The sequence below is a fragment of the Oncorhynchus mykiss genome, chromosome 6, assembly GCF_057628025.1.
Source record: "Oncorhynchus mykiss isolate SJ-2025 chromosome 6, ASM5762802v1, whole genome shotgun sequence".
NCBI classification, from domain to species: Eukaryota; Metazoa; Chordata; class Actinopteri; order Salmoniformes; family Salmonidae; genus Oncorhynchus; species Oncorhynchus mykiss.
Genome location: NC_143027.1, coordinates 28,108,792 through 28,121,637, shown reverse-complemented (window position 1 = coordinate 28,121,637; position 12,846 = coordinate 28,108,792).

Sequence of the window (12,846 nt, the reverse complement as noted above, 5' to 3'; positions counted from 1 at the left end):
GCGAAGTTGCAATCTACTGTAGATATAGCCTGCAGAGTTCTGTCATAGTATTCAGGTCTATGCCCAAACAGTTTGAGCTTCTACTTTTAAAAATCAATCTCTCCAGAAATAAGTCCCTCACTGTTGCCGCTTGTTATAGACCCCCCTCAGCTCCCAGCTGTGCCCTGGACACCATATGTGAATTGATCGCCCTCCATCTATCTTCAGAGTTCGTATTGTAAGGTGACCTAAACTGGGATATGCTTAACACCCCGGCTGTCCTACAATCTAAACGAGAGAACCTCAATCTCACACAAATTATCAAGGAACCGACCAGGTACAACCCCAAATCTGTAAACATGGGCACACTCTTAGATATCATCCTGACCATCTTGCCCTCTGCCTCATTGCCTGTGTTCGTTATGGTTCCGCGGTCAAACGACCACCCCTCATCATTGTCAAATGCTCCCTAAAATACTTCTGCGAGCAGGCCTTTCTAATTGACCTGGCCCAGGTATCTTGTAAGGATATTGACCTCATCCCGTCAGTAGAGGATGTCTGGTTGTTCTTTAAAAGTGCTTTCCTCACCATCTTAAATAAGCATGCCCCTTTCAAAAAATGCAGAACTAAGAACAGATATAGCCCTTGGTTCACTCTAGACTTGACTGCCCTTGGCCAGCACAAAAACATCCTGTGGCGTACTACACTAGCTTCGAATAGTCCCCGCCATTTGCAACTTTTCAGGGAAGTCAGGAACCAGCATACACAGTCAGTTAGGAAAGCAAAGGCTAGCTTTTTCAAACAGACATTTGCATCCTGCAGCACTAATTCCAACAAGTTTTGGGACACTGTAAAGTCCATGGAGAAGAATAGCACCACTTCCCAGCTGCCCACTGCACTTGAAGCTAGGAGACACTGTCACCACCAATAAATCCACGATAATCGAGAATTTCAAGAAGCATTTCTCTACAGCTGGCCATGCTTTCCATCTGGCTACCCCAACCCCGGCCAACAGCTCTGCACCCCCGCAGTAACTGGCCCAAGCCCCCCTGGCCCAAGCCCCCGCTTCTCCTTCACCCAAATCCAGACAGCTGATGTTCTGATTGAACTGCAAAATCTGGATCTCTACAAATCAGCAGGGCTAGACAATCTGGACCCTTTCTTCCTAAAATTATCCACCGCCATTGTTGCAACCCCTATTACTAGTCTGTTCAACGTCTCTTTCGTATCGTCTGAGATTCCCAAAGAATGGAAAGCGGCAGTGGTCATCCCCCTCTTCAAAAGGGGAGACATGCCGCCAGACTGTTACAGACCTATATTCATCCTGCCCTGCCTTTCTAAAGTCTTCAACAAATCACAGACCATTACGAATCCCACTGTACCTTCTCCGCTATGCAATCCGGTTTCCGAGCTGGTCACGGGTGCACCTCAGCCATGCTCAAGGTCCTAAACAATATCATAACTGCCATCGACAAAAGACAGTACTGTGCAGCCATCTTTATCGACCTGGCCAAGGCTTTCAACTCTGTCAATCACCGTATTCTTATGGACAGACTCAACAGCCTTGGCTTCTCTAATGACTGCCTCGCCTGGTTCACCAGCTACTTCTCAGATAGAGTTCAGTGTGTCAAATCGGAGGGCCTGTTGTCCGGACATCTGGCAGTCTCTATGGGGGTACCACAGGGTCTAATTCTCGGGCCGACTCTCTTTTTTCTGTATATATCAATGATGTATGTCGCTCAATGTTGCTCTTGCTGTGGGGGATTCTTTGATCTACCTCTACGCAGACAACACCATTCTGTATACATCTGGCCCTTCTTTGGACACTGTGTTAACAAACCTCCAAACGAGCTTCAGTGCCATACAACACTCCTTCCGTGGCCTCCAACTGCTCTTAAATGCTAGTAAAACAAAATGCATGCTCTTCAACAGATCGCTGCCCGCACCCGCCAGCCCGACTAACATCACTACTCTGGACGGTTCTGACTTAGAATATGTGGACAACTATAAATACCTAGGTGTCTTGCTAGACTGTAAACTCTCCTTCCAGACTCATATTAAACATCTCCAATCCCAAATTAAATTTAGAATCGGCTTCCTATTTCGCAACATACCCTCGTAAAACTGACTATCCTACCGATCCTTGACTTTGGCAATGTCATTTACAAAATAGCCTCCAACACTCTAATCAGCTAATTGGATGCAGTCCATCACAGTGCCATCCATTTTGTCACCAAAGCCCCATATACTACCCACCACTGCGACCTGTATGCTCTCGTTGGCTCGTCCTCGCTACATATTCGTCGCCAAACCCACTGGCTCCAGGTCATCTCAGCTCACTGTTCACCATCGCAACACCCACCCGTAGCACGCGCTCCAGCAGGTATATTTCACTGGTCATCCCCAAAGCCAACGCCTCCTTTGGCCGCCTTTCCTTCCAGTTCTCTGCTGCCAATGACTGGAACAAATCGCAAAAATCACTGAAGTTGGAGACCTATATCTCCCTCACTAACTTTAATCATCAGCTGTCAGAGCAGTTTACCGATCGCTGTAGCTGTACACAGCCCATCTGTACATAGCCCATCCAACCAACTACCACCTCATCCCCATATTTGTTTTTGTTTTTCAGCTCTTTTGCACACCAGTATTTATACTTGCATATCCTCATCTGCACACTCCAGTGTTAATTGCTAAATTGTAATTACTTCGCCACTATGGCCTATTCATTGCCTTTCCTCCTTACTTCATTTGCACACACTGTATACAGATTTTTCTATTGTGTTATTGACTGTACATTTGTTTATCCCATGTGTAACTGTGTTCTTGTTTTTGTTGCACTGCTTTGCTTTATTTTGGCCAGGTCGCAGTTGTAAATGAGAACTTGTTCTCAACTGGCCTACCTGGTTAAATAAAGGTGAAATAAATAAACAAAAGAACATGCCACTGGCTCTGAGTAAAGCCAGTGTGTCAGAACAGGGCAGCACAGCTGGCCCATGGATGTACACAGAGAGCTAACATTAATGATATGCATGTCAATCTCTCCTGGCTCAAAGTGGAGGAGAGATTGACTTCTTCACCACTTGTATTTGTGAGAAATATTGACATGTTGAATACACCGAGCTGTCTGTTTGAACTACCGGCACACAGCTGGGACACCCACGCATACCCCACAAGACATGCCACCAGAGGTCTCTTCACAGTCCCCAAGTCAAGAACAGACTATGGGAAGTGCACAATACTACATATAGTGCCATGACTACATGGAACTCTATTCCACACCAAGTAAAATTAGATTTAAAAAAACAGATAAAAATACACCTTATGGAACAGCGGGGACTGTGAAGCAACACAAACATGGACACATGCATACAAACACACGATAACATACGCACTATATACATGGATGTTGTGTTATAGATTAAGTGGTAGTAGAGTAGTGGCCTGAGGGCACGCACTTAATATGTTGTGAAATCCATTATGAATGTATTGTAATGTTTTTAAAATGTATAACTGCCTTAATTTTGCTGCCTCGGCAGCAGCTAATGGGGATCCATAATAAATACAAATAGCAAAACTGTCAGGCAAATTGACGTTCAATGAGATCAGCCATTTTCACCATTAGTAAGATCATGCACACACTCTTGACAGAGACAAATACATCAAGCTACAATGCTTGCAGCTTTATCTCCACCGCGCTCAACAATTCCTGCTAAAGTGGATCAAAATGTCAAGAGATGAAATATATAAAGCCATGTATAGAAATGTTTTTAAGCTGGACTTAATATATTAGTGTTTGTGAAACACTACATGTCAAGAATATTATAAGTAAAAACACATCATGTTGGAAATACCCAAAAAACTGAAGCAAATAGTTGCCTCAATTTTTTGAAGTGGAAGTAGCACAATATTTTTTACAGTGTATAAGCACTTTGTGACATCTGCCGATGTAAAAAAAGGCTTTATAAATACATGTGTACATGTGTCCTTTGTATGTACTATATTGAAATCCCTTTTACAGGCTGTCTTAATGAGAATGCTACAAATGTTTGCATATTATTACTACAGGTAAAACTTGGGTTGTTGTTCAAAATGTCCTTTACTGATGCTGTATGTTTCTGCTGTAATAGAACTTGAGGCCATGTGGCTAGGAAGGGGCTCGGAGGGGGCCTTATCTCTCCACACTGTGTGCACTCGGATTATCAGGCCGTCTGAGACACTGTCAGGCCTCTCCTCTCACAGCAACAATGCCTCTGGTGGTACTCATGGTGATCCAAGGAGGGCTTAGAGATAACGGGAGAGGAGAAGGGCTGGAAGACTTCCAGACATCTTCTCTTCTTTTGTTGCTGAATGCTTTCACTACACGCAAGCCCCTGAACATACTCACCTTCTTAACATATTAAAACCAAGAAAAGAGCTAAATAATATTTGTCCAGCCTTTGCTGCTGTGCTTGCAGATGTGCATAATATGCTGCGACCCTAATCAAAAATGATTTCATAACTCCAAATAACTTAAAACATGTTTCTTTTGCACTACATGGATCACCGTTGCGGTTGAATGCAGCATTGCTGTATGGTGTACTCAAAATATATTGTCGTTGAGTAGCCACTCTGCTGTAATAGGCCTACATGTTTCTCCTTTGCACAGTGTTTTGTTGCAGGTTTAGTTGTTTTGGTTATTCCTTGTCAAGCTTTAAAAAAACCGAAGCCAGACTGCAACATTTTAGTAGCCTAGCTAGGACTGTGTCAGTACACTTTCCCTCCGCTGCGTGCTGTAAACGGGACACACGAAAGCAGCGCAATTGAAGTTGAATTCACCAATGTGAACGCATCAAGATGTAATATCATAAAGTAGCTGACTCAACTGGTGACTCATTTATACTCGCTTGTGTATCCTATTCAGCCCGCGGGCCTTGTGTTTGACACATGTGGGCTAGCCTATTAGCCACATTATGACTGACTTGTGATCATTGCCCTTGCTAGTTTGATTGTATTGACATTCCCAGCCTTAGTAATAGTCATCTGTTTCTTTCAAAATATTGAGTCATAGAAACTGAAACAATGCATCCGGAATGGGTGGAGGCAGCAAACAATGTACCAGGCCAGCTGTGATTTACATACAACCTGATAGCAATAGTTTTGGGACTACCAAGAAATGTATTGATTAATTATATTAATAATGCATTGAACTGTATCCATTGATTCTGGCAACAATGTCTTACTGTACTTCATGGAATTTTGAGTTAAATATAACCTATTTTTAAAACCTCTTTTTAAAGTTGGTTTTGAAGCATAAACTGGGAATTTTATATTTTGACTGATATTGTCTGTTTCATATCCACAGAGTAGTTAAAACCCTGTCAGTTCAACTTTAATTATTTAACATTACAGTCCACAAAAACTATACAAACCTAAAACATGAAAAGATTGACATTCAATTGCTAGATGTTGTGATATTGATATTTGATCAATTAGCTCTCCTCCATTTTTCACATAGTTATTTTTCTGTTTGTCTGGTAGGTATTTTAGTTCTGATTTTGACTTATTTGCCTTGAACAACAACAGTTTGTCTCCTGAGCCATCATGATGCCAGTCTCCTGCAGCCAAACTCCCAAGACAATATATAGTCCTCCCAGCTAACACATAACGTTCTGAGAACCTTGTGTTTTTTAGAGCCTGGTGAGATTGTGGTTGTCCTATGTTTTTTTTTTTGCATACAACCTTCCCACAAAGTTCTGGGAATGGTGCAGGACAGTTGCTTGACTTTGGAACATTCTCAGGACATTTACGGACATGACAAAAAAACATTATTTTCTTGGTATTTCATTACTTTAACAGAACGTTTCCTTAAAGTTCAAACATGGTTACATTTAATTAACATTTCTGTAATATTCTAGGAACGTTCTCCAACTAGTTTGACATTGGGAATGTTCTCAAATAGTTCAGAGAACGTTAAGAAACAGTTCTTCAGTGGGAACTTCAGTACTTCAGCATAATGTTTCCTACAGGTTTCTTAATAGTTCTATTTAAAGTCATGATCTCAAATTGGTCTGAGAACGTTAAGAAAACTTTCCATAAAAAAAACACAAGAAAACATTAGTAAAGTCCAAAGAACATTCTTTCTATCCTCTATCTTGTTAAGTGTGTTCAAGTGTGTTGGTCACGCCGAGTAAATGGCTACACCTCATCTTAATGAGTGCTTGTTTCCTTTGAAATTGGGTTTGTTTGAAAAGACTAAAATGAACATATTTTTATGAGTAAAAAATACATGGCATTCTAGCTCCATTGGTTGGAGTTTAAAAAAAAGTTAACCTAAGCTACCAGCAGTGTTATTAAAAGTTCTCAGAACATTATTTAATTACCTTCAAATAACCTAGAATTTCTGTTAATAAAACCTCACAGGAAAACTTTCAGGGAACCATAGTAAAATGTTCTCAGAACTAATGGGAAACCGAAAACATACATTCCCACAACTTCTAAGGAACCAAATGTGCTAGCTGGGCTCCTTCAGTACACTGTAATGGTTGGTGCACTGGTCTCATCACCTCATTGTGGTTAAGTGGTCTACAACAAAAGTGCAGCATAATATAATCATTTTATTTAATCTGCAGTGTCTCTGTTCCTGGGTGGGAGGTATTGGCTTGGAAACTCGCACAATGGCATACTAAACCTGGAGATTAGACCCCGAGACATACCTCCCCATCGCTCCCCCACTCCCTCTTCCTCCTCATCTCCATGCACGTCTCAAGTTTTCCAATTCATGGCTAGGCAACTGTAACTGAAGATGGAAAAGTGGCCAGTGGACAAATATTGGTTTTCACTTTCTCTGCTTGTATCCCACACTTTGCCCACATCCACACACATGAAACCACACTGCATAAGTCACTCACTACAAAACCAATTCTGCAGATGTGGCTTTTAGCACACACACCTATGCATACCCACACATATACACACACATACAGACCCACGTGCATGGTTGCACTCTTATGTCCGGCTGAGGCCAAGAAGGTGAGCTTAAGCCCTGACCAGAATGCAGAATTATATATTACCCTAAATGAGCTATATTACCCCTGTCAAGTGTGAAAGGAAACTGTGCAAATGTCCAATCTCAACTGGCCAGAAGCAGAAACCCCACAGTTAAATTCCACATGTTAAATTTCCTACCACTCTTCCTTGGTAGCACATAAACAGGCCAGAACAAGGTGAGTGAGATGGACATGGGAAAGCACCAAACTCAATCTAAAGTTTCAGGTAACTCTGGTGAGTCATTCCAGCTCTGTCAGATTGCCTGAATAGATCTAATCGAGTGGATGTATTGAGCAGCCTGGTGTGTCTATTTTCAACGGCCAACCATGGAACCAAAACATTTTTCTGATGGCATGCAACAAAAACAATAACAATAACTGTAAATCAGGCAAAACAGGACAAGGCCCACATCACAGGAATGGGAAATTGCCAACATCATAAACATACTGTATCACGTAGACTATCAAATTCTTACAACACTTCTATTTTTGTGGCGTCAAAGCGGGAGACCCTTTTTACAGTAAAACTTCTACTGCAGACTGATAAGCGTAAAGAACACAGCGGGAGTTGTCAGACTGGCAAAAGTAAAAGCAATTGCTTTCGTATCTCAATGAACAACTTCCCCTTGGCTCCAATGAACCCATTCAATTTTTCTGTGCTATTTGGCATCATTACGATATGCATTTAAAGGGACCAGCTTCCTGGTGACCCTCTGTGTAATCTATCATCACACAACCGGTGCAGCAATGGGAAATGGCTGCAGCGTACAGACAGAAGGACTGATTGGGCATCAAGCCCACAGAGGATGGAGCCTTGAGAAAAAACAGTCTGCTAAAGATTTCTGACACTCTCTCTGTCTGATTTTATGCCACAGCTAGTATGACAAAGAGTAAGGATAATGTAGGTCGACAACACTACAAAAATGAGCTGTGTACAAATGTTTATTCTCACTTAGTAATGAGAGGACATAATGGTAAGACCCTTATCTTAACAGCCTTGGTGCATATTATGAGCACTCACATTTCCATCTCTGGTTCATTCAATACCCTAGGCTACCAGCTGACCTGTATTAAGCCCACCTGTCTGCATTGTCATTAGTCTGCTGCTGATAAGACCTTAGACAAAGCGATAAAGGTTTTAGTGACATATAATTAAATTACTACTTTGCAACCATTGGTGTTCTTACCCCTAATGAACATTGGGAAATCCTAGATTGTTCCATGAAGCCAGTTCCAAATCCCAGTGCACCAATTTGTGCCGGGCTCCAATGTCATCACTTGCGTCACCCCAATTGGATAGGAAGGAAAATTGTTTAGCTGGACAAATTACATGTTGTTTGCTCAATCTGCATATGAGGGTCTGAATGACAGAACAATGTCAGGGAATCAATCAAATCAACTCATCCTGAAATGTGATTACTGGCAATTCAACCTTGGGATTCCAACCCCATTCTCTCCCGGCTGGAATTTGGACTTGATCTGCATAGAGGACCAGCTCACTGCTTCTGTGTCACTCTGTATTCTGAAAGAAATACTCTATTTATTACGGTTTCTTTTTAGAAATGGTCACTTTCTATTCTTTCTGGTTCAGTGGACCTCTCTGTACTGTATGTAGTAATGACTGATGAATGGAGTGGCATGTTTCTGTAGTGCTGTTGTTGTTTCCAGATAATGAGGACCTTTCCCCTGTGCTGCACTGAGATGTCCTGTTTGTATTTTTGGGCTGGCATGCTGTCTGCTCTGCTTTGCTAGCCTCTATAAGGGCTGGGCCAAGCACAGGAGCAGAGACTAGCTGTTCTATTTTAGAAGTCAGAAGAACAGGTCTGAGCTCGCCGCCAGCCTTTATATACCATTAGCAATGTGAGTAATGTTCCAAAGCAAAGGGAAGCGGGCTGCAGAGATGCTATCACAGGCCAAGATCTCATGTTTTCGCTCCCCTCTCTCTCACCCCCTCCTGTCTCAACACACAGTAGGCTATAAACCTGGCTGTCTCTTCCTCCTCTGCCATGCCTGAAAACTCCCCACCCCCAGACAACCCAACCTTATGACACCCTCCTCTGTCTCCATTTTACTCTCTCTGTCTCCTCGGTTCAACTCAAGCATTAACTGGCCAGGCCAGATTCCTCCGTGCTTGCAGGTTAACATGTTGTTACACACAGCTCTTTATCAGTCTGACCCATGTTAAAATGCTATAGACAGCATCATATATATATATATATATATATATATATATATATATATATATACAGTATATACAGTGGGGCAAAAAAGTATTTAGTCAGCCACCAATTGTGCATGTTCTCCCACTTAAAAATATGAGAGAGGCCTGTAATTTTCATCATAGGTGCACTTCAACTATGACAGACAAAATGAGAAAAAAAATCCAGAAAATCACATTGTAGGATTTTTAATGAATTTATTTGCAAATTATGGTGGAAAATAAGTATTTGGTCAATAACAAAAGTTTCTCTCAATACTTTGTTATATACCCTTTGTTGGCAATGACATTTTGACAATTTTCACAAACTGTTGCTGGTATTTTGGCCCATTCCTCCATGCAGATCTCCTCTAGAGCAGTGATGTTTTGGGGCTGTTGCTGGGCAACATGGACTTTCAACTCCCTCCAAAGATTTTCTATCTGGAGACTGGCTAGGCCACCCCAGGACCTTGAAATGCTTCTTACGAAGCCACTCCTTCGTTGCCCGGGCGGTGTGCTTGGGATCATTGTCATGCTGAAAGACCCAGCCACGTTTCATCTTCAATGCCCTTGCTGATGGAAGGAGGTTTCCACTCAAAATCTCACGATACATGGCCCCATTCATTCTTTCCTTTACACGGATCAGTCGTCCTGGTCCCTTTGCAGAAAAACAGCCCCAAAGCATGATGTTTCCACCCCCATGCTTCACAGTAGGTATGGTGTTCTTTGGATGCAACTCAGCATTCTTTGTCCTCCAAACACGACGAGTTGAGTTTTTACCAAAAAGTTATATTTTGGTTTCATCTGACCATATGACATTCTCCCAATCTTCTTCTGGATCATCCAAATGCTCTCTAGAAAACTTTAGACGGGCCTGGACATGTACTGGCTTAAGCATAGGGACACACACTACGGGACACACACTACACCGCCAGGGACTCAAATCCTGCAGTGCCAGACGTCCCTGGTTGCGTAGTGTGTTACTGATGGTAGGCTTTGTTACTTTGGTACCAGCTCTCTGCAGGTCATTCACTTGGTGGTTCTGGGATTTTTGCTCACCGTTCTTGTGATCATTTTGACCCCACGGGGTGAGATCTTGCGTGGAGCCCCAGATCGAGGGAGATTATCAGTGGTCTTGTATGTCTTCCATTTCCTAATAATTGCTCCCACAGTTGATTTCTTCAAACCAAGCTGCTTACCTATTGCAGATTCAGTCTTCCCAGCCTGGTGCAGGTCTACAATTTTGTTTCAGGTGTCCTTTGACAGCTCTTTGGTCTTGGCCATAGTGGAGTTTGGAGTGTCACTGTTTGAGGTTGTGGACAGGTGTCTTTTATACTGATAACAAGTTCAAACAGGTGCCATTAATACAGGTAACGAGTGGAGGACAGAGGAGCCTCTTAAAGAAGAAGTTACAGGTCTGTGAGAGCCAGAAATCTTGCTTGTTTGTAGGTGACCAAATACTTATTTCCCACCATAATTTGCAAATAAATTCATTAAAAATCCTACAATGTGATTTTCTGGATTTTTTTCTCTCACATTGTCTGTCATAGTTGAAGTGTACCTATGATAAAAATTACAGTCCTCTCTCATATTTCTAAGTGGGAGAACTTGCACAATTGGTGGCTGACTAAAAACTTTTTTGCCCCACTGTATATATATGTGTGTGTGTGTATGTGTGGACATTATAAAGAGCCATATATTTTCTAATACAACAATTGCCAGTTTGGGTAGCAGTTGCACTTTTTTTTTATAAAATAAAATAGGCTATGTCTGGACTGTGAATTTCTTGTGTTTTTTCAATGTGGCCCGTTGATCTGATTGAGTTTGACACCCCTGGGCTAGCGTTTCTATTTATGTAGCTAGCTATTTATTTAGCAAACTAAGAACACAGAGCCTAACATTAGCTATCTGCTGGGAGGATGTAATGTCATTGGAGGAGTGGATGAGTGACCGACTTTTTACCCTCATATCGTTTTTCGGTGACTACAGCTAGAGATGCAGGTGTCATTTGGTTAACTACCAAGAAATGTGAATCGCTTTGCTAGCTAGCGGCGACAATTATCCATAGTTAGCATATCTCTTAGTTGTCAATCAAATGTATTTAACATCGATCAAATGGGCGGGGCAGGCAGGTAAGTTCCCAATCTGTTGTCAAAACGTGGGTTGGGACAAGCATCCATTGTCAGGCAAGCTGCAGAAGGATGAGCAGGCTACTATTGTAGCCTGCCCATTGTTTCAGTGCAATTTTGACTGCCAACTAGCTTAAAAAGCTTGAGAGGGTTTATCTAATTTTCCCTCATTAGATTTAGCTTATCTCGCTCTGGCTATCATTAGTTGTTGATCTTGTTTTTGTTGAAGTGCATAGGCAACTGAGGGAGAACAAGAGTACCTTTTCAAGGTTGTTTGATCAATAGGACTGTAAAGTTCCCAAATGCAAGAGGACTCCAATTGTATTTACATATTTGCAGAAATCTATTCAGGTGTATTTTGTGGCTTTGAAAGCGTTCTAATGATCTAAAGTTGTGCTTTTGCTACTGCTTATAAACACACATTCCAGTTCAAAGTGAATGATGGCAAGCCCGTGTGACAAATGGCTTATTTGCATATAGGCCTACTGTAACTCTGATAGGCTATGGCATTCCTGTCTGCATAGACTCCAGTCCTGGACAAGTCAGATGTTTTTTTTTAGGTTTTATTTACTGCAGTGTCTATTAATTGTCCAAACGCACGGCCGTTTTCCCACTCTATATTGCTATAGAATTTTCACAAATGCCTTACTATACATCATTCCCAAACATTCTATGAATTCATGAAAAATGTGAAAAGGACCATTTCTAAGTGCTTTCTTGTCTGATTTTGTTAAGGTGTAACATTCTTCCTGGGGTGTATATGAACAGATTTTAATAAGATGTCATGTTGCTAAAATGCTGTCAGTTCACTTTAAGCAAACACTGTGACCTAGATGTATGTTAGATGGAGAGTATTGGTCTCTGTACCAGACAGTTACATAATGTCCTCCTCTATTCACTCCATGAAGTGGATAGCTGCAGGGGAGGGCTGAAATCTTACAGGTTCCTGACCAATTCTGCTATTTTGTATATGTGTGTGTGTGTTTTTTTAACACAGCCATCATTTCCTATGACCAAAAACAGCTTCTGGACATCAGGACAGCAATCACTGATGTCGAATTGGGTGAAAATGTATATTTCAACGAGTCGGGAGCTCTGTATGTTATACTTACCCAGGATCAGGCCCTGATCCCCAGGATCCGAAAGAGGAAGCAGCGGCGAAAGAGAGGCAAGTGAGGCAGCATCATGAATAGACTATGTCGGCGAGCATCTAGACCGCCACTGCCTCTGTTTTGTTGGCAAACATACAATCACTAGAGAACAAACTGGACAAGCTCCAGTCGAGACTATCCTATCAAAAGGACCCTATGTTTTTCGGAGTCGTGGCTGAACAAGGACATGGATAATATACACCTCGCTTGCTTTTCCATGCATCGTCATCATTGGACTGCAGCCTCAGGTAATCTGAGAGGGGGAGGGGTGTGTATCTTTGTTAACAGCCAGTGCTCCATCTCTAATGTTAAGGAACCTGAGTTAGAATATCTCATTATAAGCTGCAGTCCATACTATTTACCAA